Source organism: Sciurus vulgaris (assembly GCF_902686455.1).
Source record: "Sciurus vulgaris genome assembly, contig: HiC_scaffold_140_arrow_ctg1, whole genome shotgun sequence".
Lineage (NCBI taxonomy): Eukaryota > Metazoa > Chordata > Mammalia > Rodentia > Sciuridae > Sciurus > Sciurus vulgaris.
Genome location: NW_027632913.1, coordinates 1,374 through 26,639, shown reverse-complemented (window position 1 = coordinate 26,639; position 25,266 = coordinate 1,374). Strand labels below are relative to the sequence as shown.

The 25,266-nt window shown below is 45.9% G+C and overlaps 1 long non-coding RNA gene across 1 annotated transcript; it reads left to right on the top strand.

Moving 5' to 3' along the window:
* The first annotated feature begins 661 nt into the window (after positions 1-661).
* Positions 662-21,272, top strand: LOC306652202. The gene is made up of 4 exons (XR_013761318.1): positions 662-901; positions 2,602-2,725; positions 12,685-12,900; positions 21,191-21,272. It is a non-coding gene; the product is annotated as an uncharacterized lncRNA (long non-coding RNA).
* The last annotated feature ends 3,994 nt before the right edge of the window (positions 21,273-25,266 follow it).

Below are 25,266 nucleotides of genomic sequence, written 5' to 3'. Positions count from 1 at the left end.
CTGAGCTTTTCCCTATGAGGTCCTACAACTCTTCCTATCTTCATCTCATCTCAGTCCTTCATATACCTTTTCCCTCTTGGTGCGCTAGATCCCCCAAAGACCTTCTTTATTCACCTCTGGAGCTTGGCTCAAGCTGTTCATTCACTCATTACTGCCTCCCCCACACTTCCACCACTGATCAACTCAACTCCTTATCGCCCCAGGTGGTCTGCTCTCCCTACTCTATGAAAATAGTCCCTTCATCTGATTTCCCTCAACCTCATTATCTCCACGTGGAAGTGACTTGGAAAATTGTCGAACCCAAGTCCTCTCATATGCCTGAGTACTGATGGCACAACTGCCCTACTCAGTAACCCATCCCCCATGGTTCCATTGATTCAGAGATTTGTTTACCGCCACCGGAGGCAGCTTGCTTCATTGATGACCATCTCAGATTGAAAGCCGTTTCCTAAGGAAGCCTGGCTCAGCCTCCCACTAGGTTTTGAGAGGAGTCCTGCCCTGGGTCCTTGTCACTCTTCAGCTACTCCCATCTTTATCATTAGCCAGCATATTCCTTTTAAGAATAGATGGGGTTACCCTACTCAAACATACCTTGACCTTCACCTCACACTCAGAGTACTCCCTGCAGGCTGCAGGCAGGTCCTGGAAACGCCTTAGTGTCTCACCCTGTGGTCCAAGAGTGCTCTAATTTACCGTGACTGATGAATATCTATTTTTCTGTTTAGGACCTGTGAAGAAGGCAAGGGAAGAAAGAGGTGGCTGCTGTTGCAGTGCTTGTCCTTGATCCAGAGGTTTTCCAGTCAACCTCAGGTTCCTGCCGGCTGCCTGGGCCCGAACCAGGGCATGACCACACAGAAGATGAGGAAGGGGAGCTCTGCCTGTTCTCTGTTGCTCACTTCTGGTCAGCACACTCACATTAAGCTCATCCAAGTTTGGGAGTTGTGGTTTTGTGTTCCCAGTCATCAGAAGAAGAATGACATGGATGACAACACCCAACTTCTCAGCCCTGAGAATGTTTGACAGGCCAGGTGTCATGATGAATCAGACTGGTGCTCAGAAGTCGCCCAGAAAAGTAAGAGCAGAGTATTTTGCAGAAGGGTGTGCTACCAAATCAGGTCTGCAGAGCAATCACACCTGGGTGGGCAGCCCACGTGCTCTTATCCCTAATGCAGCTCTGACCCTTGACCCAATGAAACAAACTTAGGGCTACAGTTTATGCATTTGGCTGTAATTGAGGTATAATTGAGACTCTTCATTTCTGTCTAAAACTTGCGTAAAAATAGAATTTAGTCCTTCTGATAACCATTAACATAAAATGGTAGAATCATTGGATTACAAGAGCACTTGACTTTGGTTCGGTAGGGACATAAGTAGTTAATATTGGCTGATGTGTGATATCCATTATGGATATAACAAAGGCACTAGAGTGTGTTGGCTTTCAGCCCTTCTCCAGTAAGTTTTATTCGCTTTGGAAAATCAATATAGCCTCTGTCGTTGATTTCTTTTGATTGGGAGAAAGAAGTACCGTGGGAGGCTTTATCCTAACATTTGTTGCTACATAATCTCACGGAACCAGTCTTTTTAGCACCGGCCTCCTTGGTCGCATGTAGTCCCAGAGCAGGATTATTGCACAAGTCCCAGGATGTGTAAGGGTCTTTCATATCCAGCTTCTTATGCTGTTGTAAGATGACTGCTTCAACTCTTTCCATCTGGTTGATGTATAATGCTAACTTGTACTCTAGGCTGTGTACCCCTTATGCAAAGTGTTTGGAACTAGAAGTGTTTGAGATTTCCAAATATTTGCATATATACAATGAGAGAGCTTGCTTATGGGTAGTCACTTCACAACATGAAACATTTATATTTCTGATACACGTGGCTTGATATTTAGGGATGGGGTGCATTCTTTTTCTTCCTCTATTGTTGTGTTTTCTGCAGTTGCGAGGCTTGAACTGAGGACCTTGCACATGCTAGGCAAGCACTGTGCCACTGAGTTACATCGCCAGCCTCTGATGAAATCTTACGCAGTATTTGTGCACACCTTCTTTTTTCTGGTGTTGGGGATGGAACCCAGGGGCACATAACTAAGGGGTCACATCCCCAGCTCCTTTAACTTTTTCTATTATATTTTGAGACAGGGTCCTGCTAAGTTGCTTAGGGCCTCACTCAAGTGGCTGGCCTTTAACTCCCAATTCTCCTGCCTCGGCCTCCTGAGCTGCTGAGATTTCAGGCATGTGCCACCACACCGTGCACACCTTCTTTTGACTGTGCCCCATCACAGGAGTGCGCGTGTGGAATTTTCCCCTTATGTGATATTGGCAGAATTATGAGTACTTCAGGTTTCTTTGATAGGACTGGTCAAACTGCATAACACACTCCGGTGAGGAACATCTATTGAAAACTTAAAGTAATATACTCTTGATTCACCTTCACTTGCCTACAGACATGTCAGTGCACACCTTTACCGTCACAGTTAGTATGCTACATAATTTTCCACTATTTCTCTTATATTATGACATCAAAAGATGCCCTAAAATACCTTTGATACTAGTATGCTTGGTTGTTAGATTTCATTGTACTAAAGCATACATGGTTTTACAGATCAAATACAGAGTTTCACATCAAAGCCATCAGCGCTGTCAAAAGTTGCAATTTCTTGGAGACCGAATTGGAAAAGCTCCCCAACGATGGACTATATCCCTACCGGGAATTTCTGACATTGAAGGTAAAATGTACATTTTGGTATGATTGTGGGATCATTTTACATAACTGTTGTATGTCTTTTTATACTTACCCCCAAATTCATCTAACTTTTATTGACGACTTCTTATGGATACTTGATAGGTATCGTGGCATAAACCTGATGAATATCCTGTGAACATAAGAATTCTTGTGCAACTCCCATTTCACTGATGTGGAAAATTGCTAATTCTGACCATCAAATAATCGGTTCCGGCAGAACTCGAGCTGACACACTAGGACTGCAAAGCTTGCCTTCTTAATCAGCATGCCATCTGGCTTCTCCATCGATGTTTCCTGAGAGCTTCATTCATTCACTAAGACTTGCCTCATTAGACCACATAGTAAGCAGTGAGGATACCATGTCAGACGCAGCCTCACTTTCTCTCCTCAGAGACATTATCGTATAAGGGAGAGGGCAGAAAAGCAAACATGATACTGTGCAAATAGTAAAATCAATTAAAACAGGCCTCCCCCCACTCCCCTGTTTCATAAGGGAAAAGAAATTTGCATTGACCCGTCCACATATGGATTCCATCTTCCTTCGAAAGCAAGGGCTAAGAGATGGTGGGCATAATGCAGTGTTGTAGTGAAGTCTCAGACTTTGGGCATCTGCAGGGTTGAAAGCAACAACGATAAGAAGCGACAATGTGAGGAAGGAGTGAACCTCTGGCTCTGGTCTATGAAGGAACATCCACTTATTTCCGTTTTGTATTTTGAGTTACGAGACGAGATCCTATTAACAGAAGGCGAAAAAAAAGGTTCCATTGCCTTCCCAAAATAAAAGAAAAATGTTTATAAGCCATTGGTAGAGACAGGTAACATAGATAGGGGGAGGGCTTTCTTTTTATTTGCTGGACCTGGTCCCTTCAGGCCACGGAGGGAAAAATCACAATAAATTACCTAAGTGTAATCAGAGCCATGAATCACATTCTCTCAAAATCTCTCTCTCTCTCTCTCTGTCTCTCTCCATCTCAATCCCCCAACCCCTGCCACACACACGCACATGCATGCAGAGATACCATCACCACCACAAAATCATGAACCACTGGCCTTTCCTCTCAGGGAAACCTACATGTAACGTTTAGAGCAACTATGGTGAGTGGGTTTCTCATTTCCAGTTCAATGGGTTAAAGATTTTTGCACGATCCAGACATTCTCTTCTTTAAAACGTAGCCAAATACTTGATAATCTTCTTTGTCTCTACTTTGAGAACCATTTCCAGAAAGTATTCCAGATGTTCCCATGTACCTGAGGTGCAGGGGACTCTTCCCTTTTGGGCAGCCATGGATCTCTCTGTGCTCTCGATGTATTCCTGTGTATAATCTTAGGAGGTACTCACCAGCCCTTACTCTAATCCAAACTATAGACAAAGCAGATGATTCTGCACTCACGAATGCATGCAGCACATATATTTGAAGAAGGCAGGATTAGGGAAAGTGTACCCTGGGGTATGATGGAAAGATCAGGAACTCTAATGTGAGGCAGATGCAAATTGGAGAAGTGGCTGAGGAAGAACGCAACGACACCAAAAGATAAGATAATGGCATATGCCCTTGGATCCTTTGTCTTCCTGAGTAAGAGAAGACTCAGGATAGGCATGTTGCAGTGTTCTTATATAAGAAACAATTCAGAGACGACCACCAAAGATTCCATTCCTCGTAGATATGCGCCATTCAGCCCATGGTGTGGTGTGGTTCACGGGCCTCAGGATGACTTGTTTGACATGTATCATAACCATTGTGGACCTGCCATTCCTGTGTGCCCTCAGCAACTGTCATTCTTGGGGCAATTGAACTTACCATCCTGCAGAACAGCCCTGCCTTCGTGGACCTAGCCCAGGTTCTTGCACACGTTTGAGCTTAAGTCCTGGGAGGGGGGACCTGAGCTCATCCACAAGTGTTGATACAATGTGTCCCTTCAATGCCAACCTCCAGTTCTCATTGTGTTGGTTAGACTTGTGCCACCACCAAACAGGAGAAGAACATTTCCCTCCTACCGGAAAACGAGACACAACAGACTGACTTTTCCAAAACTCTTTAATAACGTCACATCCAACTGGGACCTCTGTGGCAACATGAGGGCCGAGAGGTTAGCTCCAGTTTCCAATCATACTCTTGGTCCATAAAGCTCCCACCTTCAGTGAGTGCAGGCTACAGATATGAAGCCAGAGTTTGGCATTGAAACAGATCATTCCAGGGCCAGTGTGGGAAGGGAATGTTAGTGGACATTCCTTTGCGGGTAGATGTCCAACGGGTAGGAGACAGTGCGTTCCAACAGGGGGGGCATTTTGTGGAGGGGTGGGGCAAAGGGTATCTATTGAAAGATGGGAATCGGGAAGGTGGGTGTGGCGTGGCGCTGTGGCATCCGATTTGATGTGGGCTGCACTGAGACCACCAGAGCAGCTTTCATAGCTCCAGGGGTCTCTGCCCTGCGCATGCTGCCTATGAGGCCGCCTCCCCTGGCATCAGGGGTGTCTGACTCCCACAGGCACTCTTGAATATGGTCTTTCATCTCACTGATGGTAACAGCTGTGGGAGGGCCTATTTCAATAGTTGCACGGATAGCATGGCGTTTCTGCGTATTGATCCAGTACAAGTGTGGACTGTAAATGAAGTTGGAAGCGTTCATCACTCCCACCCAGTGCTTGGCACGCCTCTCCCACCACACCTTCTTCCTCCAGTGCATAAATATAAGGCAGCCGCCGGTTACTGCACAACACAGTCCCGTGAGTCCAAAGTATAGCCAGACCCAGGCTGAGGCAGTAAAAGAAAGAAAAGAGGCAACTGACTGACAGCTCTCGCTGGGATCTGAACTGTCTATCATTCCTCTCATTGATTTGGCTCATTCATCCATCCATTCCCTCCCTCCCTCCTTATATGCCTAGCTCATCATTTTATTATTGGTTCAAGCTAGGTCTGCAGGGAGCCAAACAGTCCATGTGAACCTTTCAGAGATAAGGGAGACTAGGTCGAGGGGAACATAACCTGCTGAGACACGGTCAGGCCTTCTGGCTCCCAGTCCAGGACCCACCCAATCCCTCAGACAGATAAGCTGAACTTAAGGGCGAGGCCCTCTAGGAACCATTCGAAAAGGGCACCAGTGTATCTTTTCTTTTTGGTCACAACATGGTTTCTGCTTCTAAATCTCCTTAGTATTCTGGAGGAGTCTGTCTCTTAACTATTTAGCACTCCACATAGGCAGACACCTCCCCATCAATACCAAGCATCTTCCCTGAAGTGTTTGTCCCCACACTCAAAGGACTGAAGGGATACTTATTGCCAGGAAGGCCCAGGGTTGCCATTTGAGGATCCATACCGTTGAGACTTGTTACCAGGCCCTTGGCTCGGCAAAGACTCAAATGCCCCAAGAATCTGTCCACCAATGGGAGCCTTCAGGAGGCCCGAGCCCCATTGTTGGGTAAAGATGACTTCACCGGGTTCTGAGCACTGGGCGTTCCAGGGTCGGTGCTTATGGAGGGGCTCTGAGTTGACGGAAGGAAGGGAGTCCATCTTGTGACTTCTCAAGAGCATAGTTGTCTTCCCCCAAATCGTGGTCCTCCCCACAATTGTCTGTTCCCAACTTCTTACGGTGAAGTCTCAAAACAGTCCCCACACTCATGGGCTTCTGTTTATGTTGTTGCTTGTGAGGAGACCTTTTCTGGGTATAATTTCCAGTGGGAAGTTGGGCAGTGAGCACAGTGAATATCGGGCAGGCGTGCCCTCAAGAAGTTGGTGACCAAGGTGGGAGGGGAAAAAAAAAAAAAAAAGCTCTTCAGGGGAACCAAGCAGTCAGGTCCACCTTCTTTGGCGCCTACAGCCTCTCTTCTGCCTCCGCAACAAGGGCTCGCAAAGTGTTCTCTCACTATCACCAGGCTCCTTGGAAGCTTTTCCCTATGAGGTCCTACAGCTCTTCCTATCTTCATCTCATCTCAGTCCCTCATATACCTTTTCCCTCTTGGTGCGCTGGATCCCCCAAAGACCTTCTTTATTCACTTCTGGAGCTTGGCTCAAGCTGTTCATTCACTCATTACTGCATCCCCCACACTTCCACCACTGAACAACTCACCTCCTTATCGCCCCAGGTGGTCAGCTCTCCCTAATCTGTGAAAATAGTCCCTTCAGCTGATTTCCCTCAACCTCATTATCTCCACTTGGAAGTGACTTGGAAAATTGTCGAACCCAAGTCCTCTCATACGCCTGAGTACTGATGGCACAACTGCTCTACTCAGTAACCCATCCCCCATGGTTCCATTGATTTAGAGACGTGTTTACCGCCACCGGAGGCAGCTTCCTTCATTGATGACCAGCTCAGATTGAAAGCCGTTTCCTAAGGAAGCCTGGCTCAGCCTCCCATTAGGTTGTGCCAGAGGTCCTGACCTGGCTCCTTGTCACTCTTCAGCTCCTTAAATCTTTATCAGTAGCCAGCATATTCCCTTTAAGAATAGATTGGGTTACTCTACTCAAACATACCTTGACCTCCCCCTCCCACTCAGAGTGCTCCCTGCAGACTGCAGGCAGGACCTGGAAACGCCTTAGTGTTTCACCCTGTGGACAAAGTGTGCTCTAATTTACCGTGACTCATGAATATCTATTTTTCTGTTGAGGACATGTGGTGAAGGCAAGGGAATAAAGAGGTGGCTGCTGTTGCAGTGTTTGTCCTTGATCCAGAGGTTTTCCAGTGGACCTCAGGTTCCTGCCGGCTGCCTGGGCCCGAACCAGGGCGTGACCTCACACAAGATGAGGAAGGGGAGCTCTGCCTGTTCTCTGTTCCTCACTTCTGGTCAGCACACCCACTTTCAGCTCTTCCTAGTTTGGGAGCTGTGGTTTTGTGTTCCCAGTCATCAGAAGAATGACATGGATGACAACACCCAACTTTTCAGGCCTGAGAATGTTTGACAGGCCAGGTGTCATGATGAATCAGACTTGTGCTCAGAAGTCACACAGAAAAGTAAGAGCAGAGTACTTTTGCAGAAGGGTGTGCTACCAAATCAGGTCTGCAGAGCAATCACACCTGGGTGGGCAGCCCACGTTCTCTTATGCCTAATCCAGCTCTGACCCTTGACCCAAGGAAACAAACTTAGGGCTACAGTTTGTGCATTTGGCTATAATTGAGGTATAATTGAGACTCTTCATTTCTGTCTAAAACTTGCATAAAAATAGAATTTAGTCCTTCTGATAACCATTAACATAAAATGGTCGAATCATTGGATTACAAGAGCACTTGACTTTGGTTCGGTAGGGACATAAGTAGTTAATATTCCCTGATGTGTGACATCCATTATGGACATAACAAAGGCACTAGAGTGTGTTGGCTTTGAGCCCTTCTCCAGTAAGTTTTATTCGCTTTGGAAAATCAATATAGCCTCCGTTGTTGATTTCTTTTGATTGGGAGAAAGAAGTACCGTGGGAGGCTTTATCCTAACATTTGGTGCTACATAGTCTCATGGAACCAGTCTTTTTAGCACCGGCTTCCTTGGTCGCATGTAGTCCCAGAGCAGGATTATTGCACAAGTCCCAGGATGTGTAAGGGTCTTTCATATCCAGTTTCTTATGCTGTTGTAAGATGACTGCTTCAACTCTTTCCATCTGGTTGATGTATAATGCTAACTTGTACTCTAAGCTGTGTACCCCTTATGCAAAGTGTTTGGGACTAGAAGTGTTTGAGATTTCCAAATATTTGCATATATACAATGAGAGAGCTTGCTTATGGGTAGTCACTTCACAACATGAAACATTTATATTTCTGATACACGTGGCTTGATATTTAGGGATGGGGTGCATTCTTTTTCTTCCTCTATTGTTGTGTTTTCTGCAGTTACGAGGCTTGAACTGAGGACCTTGCACATGCTAGGCAAGCACTGTGCCACTGAGTTACATTGCCAGCCTCTGATGAAATCTTATGCAGTATTTGTGCGCACCTTCTTTTTTCTGGTGTTGGGGATGGAACCCAGGGGCACATAACTACGGGGTCACATCCCCAGCTCATTTAACTTTTTCTATTATACTTTGAGACAGGGTCCTGCTAAGTTGATTTGGGCCTTACTCAAGTGGCTGGCCTTTAACTCCCAATTCTCCTGCCTCGGCCTCCTGAGCTGCTGAGATTTCAGGCATGTGTCACCACACCATGCACCCCTACCCTTGACTGTGCCCCATCACAGGAGTGCGCGTTTGGAATTTTCCCCTTATGTGATATTGGCAGAATTATGAGTATTTCAGGTTTCTTTGATAGGAGTGGTCAAACTGCATAACACACTCCGGTGAGGAACATCTATTGAAAACTTAAAGTAATATACTCTTGATTCACCTTCACTTGCCTATAGACATGTCAGTGCACACCTTTACCATCACAGTTAGTATGCTACATAATTTTCCACTATTTCTCTTATATTATGACATGAAAAGATGCCCTAAAATACCGTTGATACTAGTATGCTTGGTTGTTAGATTTCATTGTACTAAAGCATACATGGTTTTACAGATCAAATACAGAGTTTCACATCAAAGCCATCAGCGCTGTCAAAAGTTGCAGTTTCTTGGAGACCGAATCGGAAAAGCTCCCCAAGGATGGAGTATATCCCTACCGGGAATTTCTGGCATTGAAGGTAAAATGTACACTTTGGTATGATTGTGGGATCATTTTACATAATGTTGTATGACTTTTTGTACTTACCTAAAAATTCATCTAACTTTTATTGAGGACTTCTTATGGACACTTGCTAGGTATCATGGCATAAACCTGATGAATATCCTGTGAACATAAGAATTCTTGTGCAACTCCCATTTCACTGATGTGGAAAATTGCTAATTCTGACCATCAAATAATCGGTTCAGGGAGAACTTGAGCTGACACACTAGGACTGCAAAGCTTGCCTTCTTAATCAGCATGCCATCTGGCTTCTCCATTGATGTTTCCTGTGAGTTTCATTCATTCACTAAGACGTGCCTCATTAGACCACATAGTAAGCAGTGAGGATACCATGTAAGACGCAGCCTCTTTCTCCCCTCAGAGACATTATCGTATAAGGGAGAGGGCAGAGAAGCAAACATGATACTGTGCAAATAGTAAAATCAATTAAAACAGGCCTCCCCCCACTCCCCTGTTTCATAAGGGAAAAGAAATTTGCATTGACCCGTCCACTTATGGATTCCATCTTCCTTCGAAAGCAAGGGCTAAGAGATGGTGAGCATAATGCAGTGTTGTAGTGAAGTCTCAGAATTTGGGCATCTGCATGGTTGAAAGCACAAAGATAAGAAGCGACAACATGAGGAAGGAGTGAACCTCTGGCTCTGGTCTATGAATGAACATCCACTTATTTCCGTTTTGTATTTTGAGTTACGAGACGAGATCCTATTTACAGAAGGCGAAAAAAGGTTCCATTGCCTTCCCAAAATAAAAGAAAAATCTTTATAAGCCATTGGTAGAGACAGGTAACATAGATAAGGGAAGGGCTTTCTTTTTATTTGCTGGACCTGGTCCCTTCAGCCCACAGAGGAAAAAAATCACAATAAATTACCTAACTTTAATCAGAGCCATGAATCACATTCTCTCAAAATCTCTCTCTCTCTCTCTCTGTCTCTCTCCCCCTCAATCCCCCAACCCCCAACACACACATGCACATGCATGCAGAGATACCATCACCACCACAAAATCATGAACCACTGGCCTTTCCTCTCAGGGAAACCTACATGTAACGTTTAGAGCAACTATGGTGAGTGGGTTTCTCATTTCCAAGACAATGGGTTAAAGATTTTTGCACGATCCAGACATTCTCTTCTTTAAACCGTAGCCAAATACTTGATAATCTTATTTGTCTCTACTTTGAGAACTATTTCCAGAAAGTATTCCAGATGTTCACATGTACCTGAGGTGCAGGGGACTCTTCCCTTTTGGGCAGCCATGGATCTCTCTTTGCTCTCGATGTATAATCCAAGAGATACTCACCAGCCCTTACTCTAAACCAAACTATAGACCAAGCAGATGATTCTGTGCCCACGAAAGCATGCAGCACATATATTTGAAGAAGGCAGGATTAGGGAAAGGATACCCTGGGGTATGATGGAAAGATCAGGAACTTTAATGTGAGGCAGATGCAAATTGAAAAGAAAGAAAAGAGGCAGCTGACTGACAGCTCTGGCTGGGACCTGAACTGTTTATCATTCCTCTCCTTGATTTGGTTCATTCATCCATCCATTCCCTCCCTCCCTCCTTATATGCCTAGCTCATCATTTTATTATTGGTTCAAGCTAGTTCCGCACGGAGCCAAACAGTCCATGTGAACCTTTCAGAGATAAGGGAGACTAGGTCGAGTGGTACATGACCTCCTGAAACACTGTCAGGCCTTCTGGCTCCCAGTCCAGGACCCACCCAATCCCTCAGACAGATAAGCTGAACCTAAGGGCGAGGCCCTCAAGGAACCACTCGACAAGGGCCCCAATGTATCTTTTCTTGTTGGTCACAACATGGTTTCTGCCTTGTAAATCTCCTTAGTATCCTGGAGGAGTCTGTCTCTTAACTATTTAGCACTCCACGTAGGCAGCCACCACCCCATCAATACCAAGCGTCTTCCCTGAAGTGTTTGTCCCCACACTCAAAGGACTGAATGGATACTTACTGCCAGGAAGATCCAGGGTTGCCATTTGAGGATCCATACTGTTGAGACTTGTTACCAGGCCCTTGGCTCGGCAAAGACTCAACTGCCCCAAGAATCTGTCCACCAATGGGAGCCTTCGGGAGGCCCGAGCCCCATTGTTGGGTAAAGATGACTTCACCGGGTTCTGAGCACTGGACGTTCCAGGGCCAGTGCTTGGGGAGGGGCTCTGAGTTGACTTAAGGAAGGGAGTCCATCTTGTGGCTTCTCATGAGCATAGTTGTCTTCCCCCAAATCGTGGTCCTCCCCACAATTGTCTGTTCCCAACTTCTTACGGTGAAGTCTCAAAACAGTCCCCACACTCATGGGCTTCTATTTATGTTGTTGCTTGTGAGGAAGCCATTTCTGGGTATAATTTCCAGTGGGAAGTTGGGCAGTGAGCACAGTGAATATCGGGCAGGTGTGCCCTCAAGAAGTTGGTGACCAAGATGTGAGGGGGAAAAAAAAAAAAAAAAAAAGCTGTTCAGGGGAACCAAGCAGTCAGGTCCATCCTCTTTGGCGCCTACAGCCTCTCTTGTGCCTCCACAACAAGGGCTCGCAAAGTGTTCTCTCAGTATCACCAGGCTCCTTGGGAGCTTTTCCCTATGAGGTCCTACAGCTCTTCCTATATTCATCTCATCTCAGTCCTTCATATACCTTTTCCCTCCTGGTGCGCTAGATCCCCCAAAGACCTTCTTTATTCACCTCTGGAGCTTGGCTCAAGCTGTTCATTCACTCATTACTGCCTCCCCCACACTTCCACCACTGAACAACTCAGCTCCTTATCGCCCCAGGTGGTCAGTTCTCACTACTCTGTGAAAATAGTCCCTTCAGCTGATTTCCCTCAACCTCATTATCTCCACTTGGAAGTGACTTGGAAAATTGTCGAACCCAAGTCCTCTCATATGCCTGAGTACTGATGGCACAACTGCCCTACTCAGTAACCCATCCCCCATGGTTCCATTGATTCAGAGATGTGTTTACCGCCACCGGAGGCAGCTTCCTTCATTGATGACCAGCTCAGATTGAAAGACGTTTCCTAAGGAAGCCTGGCTCAGCCTCCCATTAGGTTGTGCCAGGGGTCCTGACCTGGCTCCTTGTCACTCTTCAGTTCCTTCCATCTTTATCAGTAGCCAGCATATTCCTTTTAAGAATAGATGGGGTTACTCTATTCAAACATACCTTGACCTCCCCCTCCCACTCAGAGTGCTCCCTGCAGGCTGCAGGCAGGTCCTGGAAACGCTTTAGTGTCTCACCCTGTGGTCCAGGTGTGCTCTAATTTACCGTGACTGATGAATATCTATTTTTCTGTTTAGGACCTGTGAAGAAGGCAAGGGAAGAAAGAGGTGGCTGCTGTTGCAGTGTTTGTCCTTGATCCAGAAGTTTTCCAGTGGACCTCAGGTTCCTGCCGGCTGCCTGGGCCCGAACCAGGGCGTGACCTCACAGAAGTTGAGGAAGGGGAGCTCTGCCTGTTCTCTGTTGCTCACTTCTGGTCAGCACACCCACTTTCAGCTCATCCAAGTTTGGGAGCTGTGGTTTTGTGTTCCCAGACATCAGAGGGAGAATTACATGGATGACAACACCCAACTTTTCAGGCCTGAGAATGTTTGACAGGCCAGGTGTCATGATGAATCAGACTTGTGCTCAGAAGTTGCCCAGAAAAGTAAGAGGAGAGTACTTTTGCAGAAGGGTATGCTACCAAATTAGGTCTGCAGAGCAATCACTCCTGGGTAGCAAGCCCATGTGCTCTTATCCCCAATGCAACTCAGACCCTTGCCCCAATGAAAGAAACTTAGGGCTACAGTTTGTGTATTTGGCTACAATTGAGGTATAATTGAGATTCTTCATTTCTGTCTGAAACTTGCGTAAATATAGAATTTAGTCCTTCTGATAACCATTAACATAAAATGGTAGAATCATTGGATTACAAGAGCACTTGACTTTGGTTCGGTAGGGACATAAGTAGTTAATATTCCCTGATGTGTGACATCCATTATGGACATAACAAAGGCACTAGAGTGTGTTGGCTTTGAGCCCTTCTCCAGTAAGTTTTATTCGCTTTGGAAAATCAATATAGCCTCCGTTGTTGATTTCTTTTGATTGGGAGAAAGAAGTACCGTGGGAGGCTTTATCCTAACATTTGGTGCTACATAATGTCACAGAACTAGTCTTTTTATCACCGGCTTCCTTGGTCGCATGTAGTCCCAGACCAGGATTATTGCACAAGTCCCAGGATGTGTAAGGGTCTTTCATATCCAGCTTCTTATGCTGTTGTAACATGACTGCTTCAACTCTTTCCATCTGGTTGATGTATAATGCTAACTTGTACTCTAGGCTGTGTACCCCTTATGCAAAGTGTTTGGGACTAGAAGTGTTTGAGATTTCCAAATATTTGCATATAAACAATGAGAGAGCTTGCTTATGGGTAGTCACTTCACAACATGAAACATTTATATTTCTGATACACGTGGCTTGATATTTAGGGATGGGGTGCATTCTTTTTCTTCCTCTAATGTTGTGTTTTCTGCAGTTGCGAGGCTTGAACTGAGGACCTTGCACATGCTAGGCAAGCACTGTGCCACTGAGTTACATCGCCAGCCTCTGATGAAATCTTATGCAGTATTTGTGCGCACCTTCTTTTTTCTGGTGTTGGGGATGGAACCCAGGGGCACATAACTACGGGGTCACATCTCCAGCTCCTTTAACTTTTTCTATTATATTTTGAGACAGGGTCCTGCTAAGTTGCTTAGGGCCTCACTCAAGTGGCTGGCCTTTAACTCCCAATTCTCCTGCCTCGACCTCCTGAGCTGCTGAGATTTCAGGCATGTGCCACCACACCGTGCACACCTTCTTTCGACTGTGCCCCATCACAGGAGTGCGCGTGTGGAATTTTCCCCTTATGTGATATTGGCAGAATTATGAGTACTTCAGCTTTCCTTGATAGGACTGGTCAAACTGCATAACACACTCCGGTGAGGAACATCTATTGAAAACTTAAAGTAATATACTCTTGATTCACCTTCACTTGCCTATAGACATGTCAGTGCACACCTTTACCATCACAGTTAGTATGCTACATAATTTTCCACTATTTCTCTTATATTATGACATCACAAGATGCCCTAAAATACCATTGATACTAGTATGCTTGGTTGTTAGATTTCATTGTACTAAAGCATACATGGTTTTACAGATCAAATACAGAGTTTCACATCAAAGCCATAAGTGCTGTCAAAAGTTGCAGTTTCTTGGAGACCGAATTGGAAAAGCTCCCCAACGATGGACTATATCCCTACCGGGAATTTCTGGCATTGAAGGTAAAGTGTACACTTTGGTATGATTGTGGGATCATTTTAAATAACTGTTGTATGTCTTATTATACTTACCCCCAAATTCATCTAACTTTTATTGACGACTTCTTATGGACACTTGCTAGGTATCGTGGGATAAACCTGATGAATATCCTGTGAACACAAGAATTCTTGTGCAACTCCCATTTCACTGATGTGGAAAATTGCTAATTCTGACCATCAAATAATCGGTTCAGGCAGAACTCGAGCTGACACACTAGGACTGCAAAGCTTGCCTTCTTAATCAGCATGCCATCTGGCTTCTCCACCGATGTTTCCTGTGAGTTTCATTCATTCACTAAGACGTGCCTCATTAGACCACATAGTAAGCAGTGAGGATACCATGTAAGACGCAGCCTCACTTTCTCTCCTCAGAGACATTATCGTATAGAGGAGAGGGCAGAAAAGCAAACATGATACTGTGCAAATAGTAAAATCAATTAAAACAGGCCTCCCCCCACTCCCCTGTTTCATAAGGGAAAAGAAATTTGCATTGACCCGTCCACTTATGGATTCCATCTTCCTTCGAAAGCAAGGGTTAAGAGATGGTGGGCATAATGCAGTGTTGTAGTGAAGTCTCAGAATTTGGGCATCTGCATGGTTGAAAGCACAACGATTAGAAGCGACAACGTGAGGAAGGAGTGAACCTCTGGCTCTGGTCTATGAAGGAACATCCACTTATTTCCGTTTTGTATTTTGAGTTACGAGACGAGATCCTATTAACAGAAGGCGAAAAAAAAAGGTTCCATTGCCTTCCCAAAATAAAAGAAAAATGTTTATAAGCCATTGGTAGAGACAGGCAACATAGATAGGGGAAGGGCTTTCTTTTTATTTGCTTCACCTGGTCCCTACAGCCCACAGAAGAAAAAAATCACAATAAATTACCTAAGTTTAATCAGAGCCATGAATCACATACTCTCAAAATCTCTCTCTCTCTCTCTCTCTCTCTCTCTCTCTCTCTCTCTCTCTCTCTCTCTCTCCCTCTCAATCCCCCACCCGCCAACACACACACGCACATGCATGCAGAGATACCATCACCACCACAAAATCATGAACCACTGGCCTTTCCTCTCAGGGAAACCTTCATGTAACGTTTAGAGAAACTATGGTGAGTGAGTTTCTCATTTCCAAGTCAATGGTTTAAAGATTTTTGCACGATCCAGACATTCTCTTCTTTAAACCGTAGCAAAATACTTGTAATCTTCTTTGTCTCTACTTTGAGAACCATTTCCAGAAAGTATTCCAGATGTTCCCATGTACCTGAGGTGCAGGGGACTCTTCCCTTTTGGGCAGCCATGGATCTCTCTTTGCTCTCGATGTATAATCCTAGGAGGCACTCACCAGCCCTTACTCTCAACCAAACTATAGACCAAGCAGATGATTCTGCACCCACGAAAGCATGCAGCACATATATTTGAAGAAGGCCGGATTAGGGAAAGGATACCCTGGGGTATGATGAAAAGATCAGGAACTCTAATGTGAGGCAGATGCAATTGGAGAAATGGCTGAGGAAGAACGCAACGACACCAAAAGATAAGATAATGGCATATGCCCTTGGATCCTTTGTCTTCCTGAGTAAGAGAAGACTCAGGATAGGCATGTTGCAGTGTTCTTGTATAAGAAACAATTCAGAGACGACCACCAAAGATTCCATTCCTCGTAGATATGCGCCATTCAGCCCATGGTGTGGTGTGGTTCACGGGCCTCAGGATGACTAGTTTGACATGTGGCATAACCATTGTGGACCTGGCATTCCTGTGTGCCCTCAGCAACTGTCATTCTTGGGGCAATTGAACTTACCATCCTGCAGAACAGCCCTGCCTTCGTGGACCTAGCCCAGGGTCTTGCACACGTTTGAGCTTAAATCCTGGATGGGGGGAACTGAGCTCATCCACAAGTATTGATAAAATGTGTCCCTTCAATGCCATCCTCCAGTTCTCATTTTGTTGGTTAGACTTGTGCCACCATCAAACAGGAGAAGAACATTTCCCTCCTACCGGCAAATGAGACACAACAGACTGACTTTTCCAAAACTCTTTAATAACGTCGAATCCAACTGGGCCCTCTGCGGCAACATGAGTGCCGAGAGGTTAGCTCCAGTTTCTAATCATACCCTTGGTCCATAAAGCTCCCACCTTCAGTGAGTGCAGGCTACAGATGTGAAGCCAGAGTTTGGCATTGAAACAGATCATTCCAGGGCCAGTGTGGGAAGGGAATGTTAGTGGTCATTCCTTTGCAGGTAGATGTCCAACGGGTAGGAGACAGTGCGTTCCAACAGGGGGGGCATTTTGTGGAGGGGTGGGGCAAAGGGTATCTCTTGAAAGATGGGAATCGGGAAGGGGGGTGTGTGGTGGCGCTGTGGCATCCGATTTGATGTGGGCTGCCCTGAGACCGCCAGACCAGCTTTCATAGCTCCAGGGGTCTCTGCCCTGCGCATGCTGCCTCTGAGGCCACCTCCCCTGGCTTCAGGGTTGTCTGACTCCCACAGGCACTCTTGAATATGGTCTTTCATCTCACTGATGGTAACAGCTGTGGGAGGGCCTATTTGAATTGTTGCATGGATAGCATGGCGTTTCTGCGTATTGATCCAGTACAAGAGTGGACTGTAAATGAAGGTGGAAGCGTTCATCACTTCCACCCAGTGCTGGGCACGCCTCTCCCGCCACAGCTTCTTCCTCCAGTACATAAATATAAGGCAGCCGCCGGTTACTGCACAACACAGTCCCGTGAGTCCAAAGTATAGCCAGACCCAGGCTGAGGCAGTAAAAGAAAGAAAAGAGGCAGCTGACTGACAGCTCTGGCTGGGACCTGAACTGTTTATCATTCCTCTCCTTGATTTGGCTCATTCATCCATCCATTCCCTCCCTCCCTCCTTATATGCCTAGCTCATCATTTTATTATTGGTTCAAGCTAGGTCTGCAGGGAGCCAAACAGTCCATGTGAACCTTTCAGAGATAAGGGAGACTAGGTCGAGGGGAACATGACCTACTGAGACACCGTCAGGACTTCTTGCTCCCAGTCCAGGACCCACCCAATCCCTCAGACAGATAAGCTGAACTTAAGGGCGAGGCCCTCAAGGAACCACTCGACAAGGGCCCCAGTGTATCTTTTCTGGTTGGTCACAACATGTTTTCTGCCTTCTAAATCTCCTTAGTATCCTGGAGGAGTCTGTCTCTTAACTATTTAGCACTCCACGTAGGCAGCCACCACCCCATCAATACCAAGCATCTTCCCTGAAGTGTTTGTCCCCACACTCAAAGGACTGAAGGGATACTTACTGCCAGGAAGGCCCAGGGTTGCCCTTTGAGGATCCATACCGTTGAGACTTGTTACCAGGCCCTTGGCTCGGCAAAGACTCAACTGCCCCAAGAATCTGTCCACCAATGGGAGCCTTCGGGAGGCCCGAGCCCCATTGTTGGGTAAAGATGACTTCACTGGGTTCTGAGCACTGGGCGTTCCAGGGCCAGTGCTTGGGGAGGGGCTCTGAGTTGACGGAAGGAAGGGAGTCCATCTTGTGGCTTCTCATGAGCATAGTTGTCTTCCCCCAAATCGTGGTCCTCCCCACAATTGTCTGTTCCCAACTTCTTACGGTGAAGTCTCAAAACAGTCCCCACACTCATGGGCTTCTATTTATCTTGTTGCTTGTGAGGAAGCCATTTCTGGGTATAATTTCCAGTGGGAAGTTGGGCAGTGAGCACAGTGAATATCGGGCAGGCGTGCCCTCAAGAAGTTGGTGACCAAGGTGTGAGGGGAAAAAAAAAAAAAAAAAAAAAAAAGGTGTTCAGGGGAACCCAAGCAGTCAGGTCCACCTTCTCTGGCGCCTACAGCCTCTCTTCTGCCTCCGCAACAAGGGCTCGCAAAGTGTTCTCTCACTATCACCAGGCTCCTTGGGAGCCTTTCCCTATGAGGTCCTACAGCTCTTCCTATCTTCATCTCATCTCAGTCCTTCATATACCTTTTCCCTCTTGGTGCGCTAGATCCCCCAAAGACCTTCTTTATTCACCTCTGGAGCTTGGCTCAAGCTGTTCATTCACTCATTACTGCATCCCCCACACTTCCACCACTGAACAACTCACCTCCTTATCGCCCCAGGTGGTCAGCTCTCCATACTCTGTGAAAATAGTTCCTTCAGCTGATTTCCCTCAACCTCATTATCTCCACTTGGAAGTGACTTGGAAAATTGTCGAACCCAAGTCCTCTCATATGCCTGAGTACTGATGGCACAACTGCCCTACTCAGTAACCCATCCCCCATGGTTCCATTGATTCAGAGATGTGTTTACCGCCACCGGAGGCAGCTTGCTTCATTGATGACCATCTCAGATTGAAATCTGTTTCCTAAGGAAGCCTGGCTCAGCCTCCCACTAGGTTGTGCCAGGGGTCCTGATCTGGGTCCTTGTCACTCTTCAGCTACTCCCATCTTTATCAGTAGCCAGCATATTCCTTTAAGAATAGATGGGGTTACCCTACTCAAACATACCTTGACCTCCCCCTCCCACTCAGAGTGCTCCCTGCAGGCTGCAGGCAGGTCCTGGAAACGCCTTAGTGTCTCACCCTGTGGTCCAAGTGTGCTCTAATTTACCGTGACTTGAATATCTATTTTTCTGTTTAGGACCTGTGAAGGCAAGGGAAGAAAGAGGAGGCTGCTTTTGCAGTGTTTGTCCTTGATCCAGAGGTTTTCCAGTGGACCTCAGGTTCCTGCCGGCTGCCTGGGCCCGAACCAGGGCGTGACCACACAGAAGATGAGGAAGGGGAGCTCTGCCTGTTCTCTGTTGCTCACTTCTGGTCAGCACACCCACTTCAGCTCATCCGTTTGGGAGCTGTGGTTTTGTGTTCCCAGTCATCAGAAGAATTACATGGATGACAACACCCAACTTTTCAGGCCTGAGAATGTTTGACAGGCCAGGTGTCATGATGAATCAGACTTGTGCTCAGAAGTCGCCCAGAAAAGTAAGAGCAGAGTACTTTTGCAGAAGAGTGTGCTACCAAATCAGGTCTGCAGAGCAATCACACCTGGGGGGCAGCCCACGTGCTCTTATCCCTAATGCAGCTCTGACCCTTGACCCAATGAAACAAACTTAGGGCTACAGTTTGTGCATTTGGCTATAATTGAGGTATAATTGAGACTCTTCATTTCTGTCTAAAACTTGCGTAAAAATAGAATTTAGTCCTTCTGATAACCATTAACATAAAATGGTCGAATCATTGGATTACAAGAGCACTTGACTTTGGTTCGGTAGGGACATAAGTAGTTAATATTGGCTGATGTGTGACATCCATTATGGACATAACAAAGGCACTAGAGTGTGTTGGCTTTGAGCCCCCGTCCAGTAAGTTTTATTCGCTTTGGAAAATCAATATAGCCTCCGTTGTTGATTTCTTTTGATTGGGAGAAAGAAGTACCGTGGGAGGCTTTATCCTAACATTTGGTGCTACATAATCTCACGGAACCAGTCTTTTTAGCACCGGCTTCCTTGGTCGCATGTAGTCCCAGTGCATGATTATTGCACAAGTCCCAGGATGTGTAAGGGTCTTTCATATCCAGCTTCTTATGCTGTTGTAACATGACTGCTTCAACTCTTTCCATCTGGTTGATGTATAATGCTAACTTGTACTCTAGGCTGTGTACCCCTTATGCAAAGTGTTTGGGACTAGAAGTGTTTGAGATTTCCAAATATTTGCATATATACAATGAGAGAGCTTGCTTATGGGTAGTCACTTCACAACATGAAACATTTATATTTCTGATACACGTGGCTTGATATTTAGGGATGGGGTGCATTCTTTTTCTTCCTCTATTGTTGTGTTTTCTGCAGTTGCGAGGCTTGAACTGAGGACCTTGCACATGCTAGGCAAGCACTGTGCCACTGAGTTACATCGCCAGCCTCTGATGAAATCTTATGCAGTATTTGTGCGCACCTTCTTATTTCTGGTGTTGGGGATGGAACCCAGGGGCACATAACTACGGGGTCACATCCCCAGCTCCTTTAACTTTTTCTATTATATTTTGAGACAGGGTCCTGCTAAGTTGCTTAGGGCCTCACTCAAGTGACTGGCCTTTAACTCCCAATTCTCCTGCCTCGGCCTCCTGAGCTGCTGAGATTTCAGGCATGTGCACCACACCTGCACACCTTCTTTTGACTGTGCCCCATCACAGGAGTGCGCGTTGGAATTTTCCCCTTATGTGATATTGGCAGAATTATGAGTATTCAGGTTTCTTTGATAGGAGTGGTCAAACTGCATAACACACTCCGGTGAGGAACATCTATTGAAAACTTAAAGTAATACTCTTGATTCACCTTCACTTGCCTATAGACATGTCAGTGCACACCTTTACCATCACAGTTAGTATGCTACATAATTTTCCACTATTTCTCTTATATTATGACATCAAAAGATGCCCTAAAATACCGTTGATACTAGTATGCTTGGTTGTTAGATTTCATTGTACTAAAGCATACATGGTTTTACAGATCAAATAGAGTTTCACATCAAAGCCATCAGCGCTGTCAAAAGTTGCAGTTTCTTGGAGACCGAATTGGAAAAGCTCCCCAAGATGGAATTATCCCTACCGGGAATTTCTGGCATTGAAGGTAAAATGTACACTTTGGTATGATTGTGGGATCATTTTACATAATGTTGTATGTTTTTGTACTTACCTAAATTCATCTAACTTTTATTGAGGACTTCTTATGGATACTTGCTAGGTATCATGGCATAAACCTGATGAATATCCTGTGAACATAAGAATTCTTGTGCATCTCCCATTTCACTGATGTGGAAAATTGCTAATTCTGACCTTCAGATAATCGGTTCAGGGAGAACTTGAGCTGACACACTAGGACAGCAAAGCTTGCCTTCTTAATCAGTATGCCATCTAGCTTCTCCATCGATGTTTCCTGTGAGTTTCATTCATTCAGTAAGACGTGCCTCATTAGACCACATAGTAAGCAGTGAGGATACCATGTAACGCAGCCTCACTTTCTCCCTCAGAGACATTATCGTATAAGGGAGAGGGCAGAAAGCAAACATGATACTGTGCAAATAGTAAAATCAATTAAAACAGGCCTCCCCCCACTCCCCTGTTTCATAAGGGAAAAGAAATTTGCATTGACCCGTCCACTTATGGATTCCATCTTCCTTCGAAAGCAAGGGCTAAGAGATGGTGCATAATGCAGTGTTGTAGTGAAGTCTCAGAATTTGGGCATCTGCATGGTTGAAAGCACAAGATAAGAAGCGACAACTGAGGAAGGAGTGAACCTCTGGCTCTGGTCTATGAAGGAACATCCACTTATTTCCGTTTTGTATTTTGAGTTACGAGACGAGATCCTATTACAGAAGGCGAAAAAAAAGGTTCCATTGCCTTCCCAAAATAAAAGAAAAATTTTATAAGCCATTGGTAGAGACAGGTAACATAGATAGGAGGGCTTTCTTTTTATTTGCTGGACCTGGTCCCTTCAGCCCACAGAGGAAAAAAATCACAATAAATTACCTAACTTTAATCAGAGCCATGAATCACATTCTCTCAAAATCTCTCTCTCTCTCTCTTCTCTCTCCCCCTCAATCCCCCACCCCAACCACACACACATGCATGCAGAGATACCATCACCCCACAAAATCATGAACCACTGGCCTTTCCTCTCAGGGAAACCTACATGTAACGTTTAGAGCAACTATGGTGAGTGGGTTTCTCATTTCCAAGACAATGGGTTAAAGATTTTTGCACGATCCAGACATTCTCTTCTTTAAACCGTAGCCAAATACTTGATAATCTTATTTGTCTCTACTTTGAGAACTATTTCCAGAAAGTATTCCAGATGTTCCATGTACCTGAGGTGCAGGGACTCTTCCCTTTTGGGCAGCCATGGATCTCTCTTTGCTCTCGATGTATAATCCAGAGATACTCACCAGCCCTTACTCTAAACCAAACTATAGACCAAGCAGATGATTCTGCCCGAAAGCATGCAGCACATATATTTGAAGAAGGCAGGATTAGGGAAAGGATACCCTGGGGTATGATGGAAAGATCAGGAACTTTAATGTGAGGCAGATGCAAATTGAAAAGAAAGAAAAGAGGCAGCTGACTGACAGCTCTGGCTGGGACCTGAACTGTTTATCATTCCTCTCCTTGATTTGGTTCATTCATCCATCCATTCCCTCCCTCCCTCCTTATATGCCTAGCTCATCATTTTATTATTGGTTCAAGCTAGTTCCGCAGGAGCCAAACAGTCCATGTGAACCTTTCAGAGATAAGGGAGACTAGGTCGAGTGGTAACATGACCTCCTGAAACACTGTCAGGCCTTCTGGCTCCCAGTCCAGGACCCACCCAATCCCTCAGACAGATAAGCTGAACTAAGGGCGAGGCCCTCAAGGAACCACTCGACAAGGGCCCCATGTATCTTTTCTGTTGGTCACAACATGGTTTCTGCTGCTAAATCTCCTTAGTATCCTGGAGGAGTCTGTCTCTTAACTATTTAGCACTCCACGTAGGCCGCCACCACCCCATCAATACCAAGCGTCTTCCCTGAAGTGTTTGTCCCCACACTCAAAGGACTGAAGGATACTTACTGCCAGGAAGGCCAGGGTTGCCATTTGAGGATCCATACTGTTGAGACTTGTTACCAGGCCCTTGGCTCGGCAAAGACTCAACTGCCCCAAGAATCTGTCCCCAATGGGAGCCTTCGGGAGGCCCGAGCCCCATTGTTGGGTAAAGATGACTTCACTGGGTTCTGAGCACTGGGCGTTCCAGGGCCAGTGCTTGGGGAGGGGCTCTGAGTTGACGGAAGGAAGGGAGTCCATCTTGTGGCTTCTCATGAGCATAGTTGTCTTCCCCCAAATCGTGGTCCTCCCCACAATTGTCTGTTCCCAACTTCTTACGGTGAAGTCTCAAAACAGTCCCCACACTCATGGGCTTCTATTTATGTTGTTGCTTGTGAGGAAGCCATTTCTGGGTATAATTTCCAGTGGGAAGTTGGGCAGAGAGCACAGTGAATATCGGGCAGGCGTGCCCTCAAGAAGTTGGTGACCAAGGTGTGAGGGGAAAAAAAAAAAAAAAAAAAAGCTGTTCAGGGGAACCAAGCAGTCAGGTCCACCTTCTTTGGCGCCTACAGCCTCTCTTCTGCCTCCGCAACAAGGGCTCGCAAAGTGTTCTCTCAGTATCACCAGGCACCTTGGAAGCTTTTCCCTATGAGGTCCTACAGCTCTTCCTATCTTCATCCCATCTCAGTCCTTCATATACCTTTTCCCTCTTGGTGCGCTAGATCCCCCAAAGACCTTGTTTATTCACCTCTGGAGCTTGGCTCAAGCTGTTCATTCACTCATTAGTGCCTCCTCCACACTTCCACCACTGAACAACTCAATTCCTTATCGCCCCAGGTGGTCAGCTCTCCTACTCTGTGAAAATAGTCCCTTCAGCTGATTTCCCTCAACCTCATATCTCCACTTGGAAGTGACTTGGAAAATTGTCGAACCCAAGTCCTCTCATATGCCTGAGTACTGATGGCACAACTGCCCTACTCAGTAACCCATCCCCCATGGTTCCATTGATTCAGAGATGTGTTTACCGCCACCGGAGGCAGCTTCCTTCATTGATGACCAGCTCAGATTGAAAGACCGTTTCCTAAGGAAGCCTGGCTCAGCCTCCCATAGGTTGTGCCAGGGGTCCTGACCTGGCTCCTTGTCACTCTTCATTCCTTCATCTTTCAGTAGCCAGCATATTCCTTTTAAGTATAGATGGGGTTACCCTACTCAAACATACCTTGACCTCCCCCTCCCACTCAGAGTGCTCCCTGCAGGCTGCAGGCAGGTCCTGGAAACGCCTTAGTGTCTCACCCTGTGGTCCAGGTGTGCTCTAATTTACCGTGACTGATGAATATCTATTTTTCTGTTTAGGACCTGTGAAGAAGGCAAGGGAAGAAAGAGGTGGCTGCTGTTGCAGTGTTTGTCCTTGATCCAGAGTTTTCCAGTGGACCTCAGGTTCCTGCCGGCTGCCTGGGCCCGAACCAGGGCGTGACCACACAGAAGTGAGGAAGGGAGCTCTGCCTGTTCTCTGTTGCTCACTTCTGGTCAGCACACCCACTTCAGCTCATCCAAGTTTGGGAGCTGTGGTTTTGTGTTCCCAGACATCAGAGGAGAATTACATGGATGACAACACCCAACTTTTCAGGCCTGAGAATGTTTGACAGGCCAGGTGTCATGATGAATCAGACTTGTGCTCAGAAGTTGCCCAGAAAAGTAAAGAGGAGTACTTTTGCAGAAGGGTATGCTACCAAATTAGGTCTGCAGAGCAATCACTCCTGGGTAGCAAGCCCATGTGCTCTTATCCCCAATGCAACTCAGACCCTTGCCCCAATGAAACTTAGGGCTACAGTTTGTGTATTTGGCTACAATTGAGGTATAATTGAGATTCTTCATTTCTGTCTAAAACTTGCGTAAATATAGAATTTAGTCCTTCTGATAACCATTAACATAAAATGGTAGAATCATTGGATTACAAGAGCACTTGACTTTGGTTCGGTAGGGACATAAGTAGTTAATATTCCCTGATGT